Source organism: Amblyraja radiata, chromosome 31 (assembly GCF_010909765.2).
Source record: "Amblyraja radiata isolate CabotCenter1 chromosome 31, sAmbRad1.1.pri, whole genome shotgun sequence".
Lineage (NCBI taxonomy): Eukaryota > Metazoa > Chordata > Chondrichthyes > Rajiformes > Rajidae > Amblyraja > Amblyraja radiata.
This window is the reverse complement of record NC_045986.1, coordinates 28769082-28781581: the sequence shown is the minus strand read 5'-3', so window position 1 is coordinate 28781581 and position 12500 is coordinate 28769082.

Below are 12500 nucleotides of genomic sequence, written 5' to 3'. Positions count from 1 at the left end.
AATTCTGAAACGTTTATGGGGCGAGGGAAATAGGCAACGTTTCGGGGCGAAACCCTTCCGGGTTTCGGCCCGAAACGTTGCCTATTTCCAATGTCACCTATTTCCTTCGCTCCATAGATGCTGCCGCACCCGCTGAGTTTCTCCAGCGTCTCCAACACACACACACACACACACTCACACTCACACTCACACACACACTCACACACACACTCACACACACTTTTGTCTACCTTCGATTTTCCAGCATCTGCAGTTCCTTCTTAATAATAATAATAATAATGGATGGGATTTATATAGCGCCTTTCTAATACTCAAGGCGCTTTACATCGCATTATTCATTCACTCCTCAGTCACACTCGGTGGTGGTAAGCTACTTCTGTAGCCACAGCTGCCCTGGGGCAGACTGACGGAAGCGTGGCTGCCAATCTGCGCCTACGGCCCCTCCGACCACCACCAATCACTCACACACATTCACACACAGGCAAAGGTGGGTGAAGTGTGACTTGCCCAAGGACACAACGACAGTATGCACTCCAAGCGGGATTCGAACCGGCTACCTTCCGGTTGCCAGCCGAACACTTAGCCCATTGTGCCATCTAGCCCTTTGCGCCATCTGTCGTCCCATTCTTGAACAATCATGGCTTGGTCTATCTCTCCCCCCCACACAACCCCATTCTCCTGCCTTCTCCCCGTAACCCCTGACACGTCCCCCCGTGCGTTGTGCGGGGGGGGGGGGGGGGTGGGCGTACTTACAGGAGCAGGCGGCGGTGGCCGAGTCGCTGGCGGCACGGTAGAATCCCTCGGCGCAGGGACAGGCGGTGGAGCCGGCTGCGGAGAGCTGGGTGTTGGCTGGGCATCTGACACAAGGCTGGTCGCTGGCCTCGAATTTGAAGAACCCCTCCTTACACTCTGAAACACAAGAGGCAGGTTAGTACAGAGGCAAACGCACGCAGGCACATATCCGAACAAACCAGGCGAATGCACGCAGCTAATTCATGGCCACACACGGCGGTGGACGACAAGTCAATGGGCATTTCTAAAGACAGGTTGCTGTTCTAAAGAAATGCGGGTGTCAGGGGTTATGGGGAGAAGGCAGGGGAATGGGGTTAGACGATAGACAACAGGTGCAGGAGTAGGCCATTCGGCCCTTTGAGCCAGCACCGCCATTCAATGTGATCATGGCTGATCGTCCCCAATCAGTACCCCGTTCCTGCCTTCCCCCCCATATCCCCTGACTCCGCTGTTTTTAAAGAGCCCTATCTAGCTCTCTCTTGAAAGCAGTTGAGGGAGAGATAGATCAGGCACGATCGAATGGCGGGGTAGGCTTGGATGGGCCGAAGGGCCTGACTCTGCTGCTGGAAGTAGTGAACTTGTGAACGTGTGTGCCAGCCAGCAGCTCGGGTAACCCAGGGCAGCAGCGGAGAGCGTGGAGTTAGTGCGCGCGGTGGATGGGAGGGGGTGTAACAGGTGGCTCTGCTGTGAAGGGGGGGGGGGGGGGGGCTTCGGCTCGGCTTTCGTCGAGAGCCGGTGAGCAGAGGGGGTTTGAGTGACTTCAATCCACTGATGTAAACAGAGCGTTGATCCCCCGACAGTCAGTCCATTGTGGAGGCTGAACGAGAGGGGGGGGGGGGGAGGGGGAGGGGGGGTGATGGGTACCAATTGGCCGCAGATTCCCAAATCCCATCCCGGGGAATTTCCCGGCATCTTCCCACACAAGCCGGGCCGGCAGCTGACGGCCGCACCTGCTCCTCCCGACAGCGGTCTCCACGGTCGGTTTCAGAGCGGGGGGCTTCTGAGCCCGGGCGCGCACACGCCAAAGGGCGCACAACAGCTCCCCTGTGCACAGTCACAGCTGATCACACTCGAGCCCCCCCCCCCCCCCCCCCAGACCACGGTCACACGAAGGTCAGGACATTCCCAAGGGCACAGCTTCAAGGACAACACGGAACGACACATCCCCCTTATCGTATATCCGTACACCGCGGGAGGCTTGATTGTAATTGTGTGTTGTCTTGCCGCTGACTGGCTTTTTTTCCACTGTAACTCGGTACACGAGGCAATAAACTAAACTGAACTGAATGGTTTAAGAAGGAACTGCAGATGCTGGAAAAAAAAAATCGAAGGCAGACAAAAAAACGCTGGAGGAACTCAGCAGGTGAGGCAGCATCTATGGAGCGAAGGAAATAGGCAACATTGGAAATAGGTAACGTTTCGGGCTGAAACCCGGAAGGGTTTCGGCCCGAAACGTTGCCTATTTCCAACGCCCAATAGATGCTGCCTCACCAGCTGAGTTTCTCCAGCATTTTTGTCAATAGACAATAGACAATAGGCGCAGCAGTAGGCCATTCGGCCCTTCCAGCCAGCACCTACTCCTGCACCTATTGCCTATCGACACAAAATGCTGGAGTAACTCAGCGGGTCAGGTGACACCCGCCGCCCATTCCTCCCCTCCAGAGACGCTGCCTGGCCCGCTGAGTTACTCCAGCGTTTTGTGTCGACCTTCGATTTTGCCAGCGTCTGCAGTTCTCTCTCGCACATGCAGCAGAATAGGGGGGGGGCGGGCGGTAAAGGGGGGGGATGTCCCAGTAACATGGTCGCATAATTCGCGTGCCAAGGACTCGCAAGTGGGACAGGCCCTTAACGCTGACGCATTCACGGGCGGCCGCGGCAGAAATGCGCTGCCGTTCTCCCCGAAGATCCTACAGATGGTCCACTCGACGAAAAAGACCTAGTACGGTCGCGGGCAGATCCGTGGGTCATTTTCGGCCCCCATTTCCGTAACCGGCTTCCGTCTCCGCACCAAAGATCCCGTAGCGGTGCAAAGATAACTAGTGCGGAGACGGAAGCCGGTTTACGGAAACATCCTCGTAAAAATAAAAGTTCTTTGGAAAAAAAAATCTTCTCCTCGTTTTCAGAATGTTAATTTATTAACACAAACTGTTCCCCCTCAACGTTGATTACACTGCGGGTCGGGTCGGGTCGGGTCCGGTTATTGAAATGGATGAAAAAAGGCCCACGTTCCGCTCCGTTGCGTACTACACGTCAGCCCATTGCATTTAGCAGGAGTGGTCTATCTTGTAGGATCTTTGGTTCTCCCCTCTGCCTGATGAACACAATGTGGAGCCGTGGTCCGAGGGGCAGCCTCAGTGGGGGGATTAACGCAGACTCAGTCCTGTCCCCAGCCCCCCGCTGCGTGCCCTACACAACATCACTGCATGAATGAGACAGCCTTAGATCACAAGGACTGTTTCCTAACAACTCCACTCACCCAGTAATAAGTGCTGGCATTTATGGCTGGGCCGACCAAGCCCTTCCTTTCAACGCCTGCTCCCTTCACACAAGGAGCCCGGGGACATCATTGTGTTTAGTTTTACCTCTCGGTTCGTTATTGTCACACGCCCTCGGTACAGCAAGAATCTCACAGCGCAAGAATAAGGAGTCGGCCATTTAGGACTGAGGCGAGGAAAATCTTTTTCACCCAGAGAGTTGTGAATCTGTGGAATTCTCTGCCACAGAGGGCAGTGGAGGCCAATTCACTGGATGTTTTCAAGAGAGAGTTAGATTTAGTTCTTATGGCTAACGGAATCAAGGGATATGGGGAGAAAACAGGAACGGGGTACTGATTTTAGATGATCAGCCATGATCATATTGAATGGCGGTGCTGGCCCGAAGGGCTGAATGGCCACCTCCTGCACCTATTTTTTCTAATCTTTGTTTCACAAGCTATCCAATCAATTTTAGTTTAGTTTAGTTTATTATAGTCACGTGTGCTGAGGTACTGTCAACATATTTGTTGCCTGCCAACCAGTCAGCGGAAAGACAATACGTGATTATAATCGAGTCGTCCACAGTGTACAGATTTCTTCAGACTGAAGAAGGGTCTCGACCCAAAACGTCGCCCATTCCTCCTCTCCAGAGGGGACAGGCTGCCTGTCCCGCTGACTGACTCCAGCTTTTTGTGTCTATCTTCGGTTTAAACCAGCATCTGCAGTTCATAGAAACATAGAAAATAGGTGCAGGAGTAGAGGCCATTCGGCCCTTCGAGCCTGCACCGCCATTCAATGTGATCATGGCTGATCATCCAACTCAGTATCCCATCCCTGCTTCTCTCCATACCCCCTGATCCCTTTAGCCACAAGGGCCACATCTAACCCCCTCTTAAATATAGGCAATGAACTGTGGCCTCAACTACCTTCTGTGGCACAGAATTCCACAGTTCCTTCCCACACACCCAGTCTGTGAGATCATCGCCCTTCGCTTCCCCCCCCCCCCCCCCCCCCCCCCCCGGGCCCCTCCCTGATGCTGTGGTGGTCTCCTCTGCCCCCCTCCCCAATCTTTGAAGCAGCTCCGCTCCTGCATAAAGCCCCACTCTGTAGTCTGGAGCTCAGATGTAGCTAGTTCAATAGAGCCTCAGCATTCCCAATGTAAAGGTGGGATTGTCCACTGGCCTCCACTTTGAGTGGCAGGAATTTTAACTATCACCGTTTATTTACTCTGGGACACTGCCGACCCTTCCAGTCTGAAGCTTGACTCTGATTTCACGCCAGCGGGCTGCGGTCCCACTCTCCCTGCTGGACCTGGTGTGGTGGAGACAGAACTGCAAGCGACGTCCGTTCAAGCTCTTTGTTTAAGAAGGAACTGCAGATGCTGGAAAATCGAAGGTAGACAAAACTGCTGGGGGAACTCAGCGGGTGCAGCAGCGTCTATGTGGAGCGAAGGAAATAGGCAACGTTTTGGGCCGAAAACCCGAAAGAAATTGGCCGAAATCCGAAGGAAATAGGCAACGTTTCGGGCCGAAACCCAAAGGAAATAGGTAACGTTTCGGGCCGAAACTCGGAAGAGTTTCGGCCCGAAACGTTGCCTATTTCCTTCAGATTCAGATTCAATTTTAATTGTCATTGTCAGTGTACAGTACAGAGACAACGAAATGCATTCCTTCGCTCCATAGATGCTGCTGCACCCGCTGAGTTTCTCCAGCACTGTTGTCTACCTTCGATTTTCCACCATCTGCAGTTCCTTCTTGAACAATCATGGCTTGGTCTATCTCTCCCTCCCAACCCCATTCACAGAAACATAGAAAATAGGCGCAGGAGTAGGCCATTCGGCCCTTTGAGCCTGCACCGCCATTCAATATGGTCATGGCTGATCATCCAACTCAGTATCCTGTACCTGCCTTCTCTCCATACCCCCTGATCCCTTTAGCCACAAGGGCCACATCTAACTCCCTCTTAAATATAGCCAATGAACTGTGGCCTCAACTACTTTCTGTGGCAGAGAATTCCACAGATTCACCACTCCCGAAACGTTGCCTATTTCCTCTAGTGGAGATTGTTCAACTCTTTGCATGGAGCGAAGGAAATAGGCAAACGTTGCCCATTTCCTTCGCTCCATAGATGCTGCTGCACCCGCTGAGTTTCTCCAGCATTTTTGTGTTCTTTCAAGCTCCATGTGCCGGAAGGAACTGCAGATGCTGGTTTATGCCGAAGAAAGAAAGCAAAGTGCTGGAGTAACTCAGCGGGGCAGGCATCATCTCTGGAGAAGGCAGCATCTCTGGAGAAAAAGGATGGGTGATGTTTCGGATCGGGACCCTACGACGTCGCCCATTCCTTCTGTCCAGAGATGCTGCCTGGCCAGTCGAGTTACTCCAGCACTGTGTGTGTGTGTCTATCTCTGATGTAAACCAGCATCTGCAGTTATTTGCTTCAGTATTTTTCAGGGGGGCATTGGGGGCAGCACAGCGGGTAGAGCTAATAATAATAATATATTTTATTGTCATTGTAGATAAGCGCAACGAGATTTGGGTTTGCAGCTTCCATCCGATGCCATAACTTAAGTAACTAATAAAATTTAGATTTAGATACCCCGAGAACATGGATTGTAAAACGAACAGTAAAATAGCCAAGGTACACAAAATTGCTGGGGAAACTCAGCGGGTGCAGCAGCATCTATGGAGCGAAGGAAATAGGTGACGTTTCGGGCCGAAACCCTTCTTCAGACTGATGGGGGGGGGGGGGGGGGAAGAAAGAGGAAAGGGGGGGGGGGGGGAGGAGCCCGAGGGCGGGCGGATGGGAGGGTGGGAGGAGACAGCTAGAGGGTTAAGGAAGGGGAGGAGACAGCAAGGGCTAGCAAAATTGGGAGAATTCAATGTTAATGCCATCTATGGAGCAAAGGAAATAGGCAACGTTTCAGGCCGAAACCCCAGGTACACAAAAATGCAGGAGAAACTCAGCGGGTGAGGCAGCATCTATGGAGCGAAGGAAATAGGCAACGTTGGAAATAGGCAACGTTTCGGCCCGAAACCCGAAAGGGTTTCGGCCCGAAACGTTGCCTATTTCCTTCGCTCCATAGATGCTGCTGCACCTGCTGAGTTTCCCCAGCAATTTTGTGTACCTTCGATATTCCAGCATCTGCAGTTCCCTTTTGAACAGTAAAATAGCCAAAACAGCTGAGAGGGGGGTGTACATGTGAGAGGGAAGGCGCGGGGGGGTGGGGTGGAGGAAGCCAAGTGGCCTGGCATGGATGCAGGAAGCCCGGGCCTTCTGGAGGACAAGGGGCCCGGTGCTTTCCCCACATCTGGAGAGGAAGTGAGGAACTGCGGCCTACATCCTGTGCCGCCATCCGTCAATAGGATGAGGTCACCGCTCGCAGGAACCTCTCGCAGCCGAGGGGAGTTAGTGTAGTTTGTTGTCACATGTGCCGAGGTACAGTGAAAGGCTTTTTGTTGCACGCTGTTGTCCATCCAGCGGGAAGACTGTACGCAATTACAATCGAGCCGTCCACAGTGTACAGACACATGGTTAAGGGGATAACGTTCAGTGCAAGGTAAAGCCAGCAAAGTCCGATCAAGGATAGTCCCAAGGGTCACCAGTGAGGTAGATAGTAGTTCAGGACCGCTCTCTGGTTGTGGTAGGATGGTTCAGTTGCCTGATAACGGCTGGGAAGAAATTGTCCCTGAATCTGGAGGCTGTGCCTTTACACACTTCTGTACCTTGAAGAAATGTCACTAATATATTCAAAATGGATTAGGGAGTGGATGCAAAAGATTGTTCCCGATGTTGGGGAAGTCCAGAACAAGGGGTCACAGTTTAAGGATAAGGGGGAAGTCTTTTAGGACCGAGATGGGAATTTTTTTTTTCACACAGAGAGTGGTGAATCTGTGGAATTCTCTGCCACAGAAGGTAGTTGAGGCCACAGTTCATTGGCTATATTTAAGAGGGAGTTAGATGTGGCCCTTGTGGCTAAAGGGATCAGGGGGTATGGAGAGAAGGCAGGGATGGGATACTGAGTTGGATGATCAGCCACAATCATATTGAATGGCGGTGCTGGCTCGAAGGGCCGAATGGCCTACTCCTGCACGTATTTTCTATGTTTCCATGAATAGATGGTGACAGGATGGTGTGTGTGTGTGTGTGTGTGTGAGGCAGGCCCGGACACATCCATCGCCGATCTTTATCACACGGCCAAGGAAGTGAGCGAACTCTACAAGAATGTGTTGGGGGAATGTAGCCGTCCAATGTCACATCGTAGCGTTGAGCTGAGGAAAGGTGGAGCCGCTATGAGGCACAACTGGACAAGTTTCAACTCCACCGTTGTAGCTCGGCGCGGAGAGCTCTGACATCAAACGCTAATCAGGGCGTTTCCCCGAATGCCTGAGCATTAACTCACGCCTTGCCACACCGAGCTTTCAGTTTTCGTTTTAGAGATACAGACCCTTCGTCCCTATCCTGGGTCCGCGCGGAACAGCGATCCCCCCACACCAACACTATCCTACACACACTCAGGATGAATCACTATGCCAATCACAAGCCAATTAACCTCCAAACTTGAGGTAGACAAAAGGGCTGGAGAAAAATCAGACTCGTGGCAAGCACGGAGAATGTACGTAGCGGGTACGTCGGAGCTCGGGGGCGTCTCTTAGCGGCTCGTAACGCTAACGGCAGGTACTCGGGAAGACTCGCTAACGGCAGGTAAGCACGGGAAGACTCGTGAAGATTTTTCAACACGATGAAAAATGTCCACGAGAGCCCCGAGTACCAACGAGTGGCCATTACCGTAAATCTCCGAGTTCGAATCAGGGCAAACTCGGTCGGGAGAACTCTTGGAATGAACTTGTACAGTGGGACAGGGGTTTGAAACCACTCTGTGTAATACTGACAAACCTGCTGCCTGTGCTTCCCTGCTTCTGTTACAGAGGGAGAAGAGGTGGGGAAATGGGAGTTGGATTTAAACTCAGCCCCAAAGTGGCCTCAAGGTCAAACAAAGCCAGACCCTGTGTCCACTCTCCCGCTGAGATGGGGCCGGAGCTGCGGCTTAAGTGCCTGTTTATTGCGACACCAACCCAGACACAGCCCGCAGTTAAAAATCAAAGCGGCAACCAGGGGGGGGGGGGGCTCCATGCAGAGAGAGAGAGGGCGAGGGAGGAAATTAAAATCGCCACTTACAAACCAGCTCCTAATGGCACCCATAAATTAGCACGCGGGAAATTAAAATCCTCTCCTTTACGACAGGATATGGGATGAAGAAGAGGGGTGAGGGATGGTCGCTGGCGGGCAGGTTAAATGTTGCACGTGTGGCTGGTCCTGTTGTGGGGGGGGGGGGGGACACACACAGAGGGACAAAGTTACCGCTAATCCCCATCTGACCGACCACACTTTCACTTCACTTCATGTTAATTACATTTAGTTTCCGTTTTAATTAAGTTTATTTTCATTTTATTTAAATTTAGTTTATAGTTTATTGAATGAATGCATGAATGAAGAAGTTTTTATTGGCCAAGTATTCACATACAAGGAATTTGCCTTGATGCTCCGCCCGCAGGTGACAACGATTTAAATTTTTTATTTTTTTTTTAAATGTAGTTTATTTTGTTTTATGGATGGGGTAACAGGCCCTTCGGCCCATCGAGTCCATGCCAACCAACGATCGATCACCCCGCACACTAACACTATCTCACACACACACACACACTAGGGACAATTTACAATTTTTACCAAAGCCAATGAACCTACAAACCTGCACGTCTTTGGAGTGTGGGAGGAGACCAGGGCACCTGGAGAAAACCCACGCAGGTCACGGGAGAACGTGCAAGCTCCCTGTCCACCCCGACCACACTGGGGCGCAGCGGTAGAGTTGCTGCCTCACAGCGCCAGAGACCCGGGTTCGATCCTGACTACGGGTGCTGTCCGCATATTCCCCCCCCCACCCACCGCCGTGACCGGCGTGGGGTTTTCTCCGAGTGCTCCGGTTTCCTCCCACACCTCCCAGACGTACAGGTTTGTAGATCAATTGGCTTGGCGTAAATGTAAAACGGTCCCTAGTGGGTGTGGGAGAGTGTTAGCGTACGGGAGATCGCTGGTCGGTGGGCCGAAGGGCCTGTTTTCCACTCTCTATCTCTGAACTAAACTAAAAGCCTCTTAAGGGTTGGAAGAAGGGTCTCGACCCGAAACGTCGCCCATTCCCTTCTTAGACAAAAGTGCCGGAGAAGCTCAGCGGGTGCGGCAGCATCTATGGAGCGAAGGAAATAGGCAACGTTGGAAATAGGCAACGTTTCGGGACGAAACCCTTCCGGGTTTCGTCCCGAAACGTTGCCTATTTCCCTCGCTCCACATAGATGCTGCCGCACCCGCTGAGTGTCTCCGGCACTTTTTGTCTACCTTCGATTTTCCAGCATCTGCAGTTCCCTTCTTGAAGCCATTCCTTCTTTCCAGAGATGCTGCCTGACCCGCTGAGTTACTCCAGCTTTTTCCCCCGTCTATCTTAAAAGCCTCTTAAGGACGGCGTTGTGGCACATCACGGCAAAACGCAGAGTAAAGTGGTTCAGCGACAAGCTCGCGAACCGCTCGCCACACCCACTAAGAAAATCAATTGCAGAGTTTAGGAAGGAACTGATTCTCATTCAGCAGCAGCAGATAACAGGGTGAGTCATGCCTGAAAGATTTAGCTGGGGGGGGGGGGGGGGGGGGGGAGGGGGGGCAGTGTACTGAGATTGGTTGCCTGACCTTCCGACCTACTGAACAAGGAACTGCAGATGCTTGCTTCAAACCGCAGATAGGACACAAAATGCTGCGTAACTCAGCGGGACAATAGACAATAGGTGCAGGAGTAGAGGCCATTCGGCCCTTCGAGCCAGCACCGCGCCATTCAATGTGATCATGGCTGATCATCCCAATCAGTACCCCGGGGGTTTCTGCCTTCTCCCCCATATCCCCCCCGACTCAATATTTTTAAGGTGCTGCCGCGCCGCTGGGTCGAGGGACTGAGAGTCGAGGGGGGTGAGCGGGAACTAGAGGCATAAAGTTTCGGAACAAATCGGAGCTTGCAGCGGTGGCCGAGGAAAGTTGGGAGCCCACAATGGTGCATTGTTGGCCGCGGAAGAGGGGATAAGGACGGGTGCTATATGGACCAGTGGGATAAGCCACGACGTCTAGGGTGGGGGGAGGGATGACCGAGAGAGAGGAGAGGGGAATGCAGGGGTACTTGCCAGGTTATAAGAGGTTGAAGCCCTGCAACGGTGGCGCAGCTGGTAGAGTTCCTGCCTCACAGCGCCGGTGACCCGGGTTCCATCCTGACCGCGGGTGCTGTCTGTACGGCGTTTGCACGTTCTTCCCGTGACTTGCGTGGGTTTTCTCCGAGATCTTCAATTTCCTCCAACTCTCCCAAGACGAACAGGTTTGTAGGTTAATTGGCTTGGTGTAAATGTAAAATAGTCCCTGGCGTGTGTGTGTGGGGTAGTGTTAATGTGCGGGGGTCAGTACGGACTCTGTGGGCCGAAGGGCCTGTTTCCGCACTGTATCTCCAAACTAGACCGATATTCATGCCGCCGGGGTGCGAGCTGCCCAAAATATGAGGTGCTGTTCCTCCAGTTTGTGTGTGTGGCCTCACTCTGACAGTGGAGGAGGCCCAGGGCACAGAGGCCAGAGCAGAGGCCACACCCTGACGTATGGACACCTGATATCTCCACATCTCTGGTCAATGAAACCAGTAACGTCAAGGAAGGCAGCAACTGATGAATGGGAGCAGGAAGCTGGAGTGGAGACTCGTTAGTTAAACGCTTCCTCCAGGGGAAAGGGATATTCCTTTCGAAAGTAAACAATTCACAACAAAGGGCGAAACTGGACTCCAGTCTCCCTCTCCCCCCCCGACTCTCAGTCTGAAGAAGGGTCTCGACCTTTGATCAGTACGGGTGTCAGGGGTTATAGGGAGAAAGCAAGAGAATGGGGTTAGGAGGGAGAGATAGATCGGCCGTGATTGAATGGCGGAGTAGACTCGATGGGCCGAATGGCCTAATTCTGCTCCCATCACTTATGAACCCGAAATATCACCCGTTCCTTTTCTTCAGAGATGCTGCCTGAGCCGCTGAGTTCCTCGGCACTTATTGGCCACCTGAGTGACTTTAGATTCTAGGGGTACACCGGGGAAACGGGCCCTTCGGCCCCTCTGAGTCCGTGCCGGCCCGCACACTAACACTATCCCACACACACTGCGGACAATTTGCAATTTTTATCTTATCCAATTAACCTGCGCGTCTTTGAGGAGCGTGGGAGGAAACCGGAGCACCCGGAGACAACCCACATGGTCACAAGAGGAGAAGGTACAAACCGGGCGTTTAAGGTACAGGAATGATTCCAATTCACTGCAATCACTGCAGCTAATGGCAACTACATCCGCCTTTGGTTGGCCCGACTGTCTCCTGTGTCTGCCAATATCTGCAATCGGAATCTTCTGGCTAACACAATAAGTAAATAAGTAGGTACGCAAAAATGCTGGGGAAACATCTATGGAGCGAAGGAAATGGGCAACGTTCTTTCAAGCTCTTTGTTTAAGAAGGAACCGCAGATGCTGGAAAATCGAAGGTGGACAAAAATGCTGGAGAAACTCAGCGGGTGCAGCAGCATCTATGGAGCGAAGGAGATAGGCAACGTTGCCCATTTCCTTCGCTCCATGCATAGAGTTGAACAATCTCCACTATAGGAAATAGGCAACGTTTCGGGCCGAAACCCAAAGGGTTTCGACCCGAAACGTTGCCGATTTCCTTCGCTCCATAGATGCTGCTGCACCCGCTGAGTTTCTCCAGCACTTTTGTGTGTACCTTCGATTTTCCAGCATCTGCAGTTCCTTCTTAAACAAGCAAGTAAGTAAGTATTTATTGGCCAAGTATTCACATACAAGGAATTTGCCTTGGTGCTCCGCCCACAAGTAACAACATGACATACAGAAGGTAGTTGAGGTCAGCTCATTGGCTATATTTAAGAGGGGGCTAGATGTGGCCCTTGTGGCTAAAGGGATCAGGGGGTATGGAGAGAAGGCAGGTACAGGATACTGAGTTGGATGATCAGCCATGATCATATTGAATGGCGGTGCAGGCTCGAAGGGCCGAATGGCCTCTACTCCTGCACCTATTTTCTATGTTTCTATACAGTGACAGTTACGAATGACTCCGAAAACACTAAACATTAATAATTATAAGACATACATAGAAACATAGAAAATAGGTGCAGGAG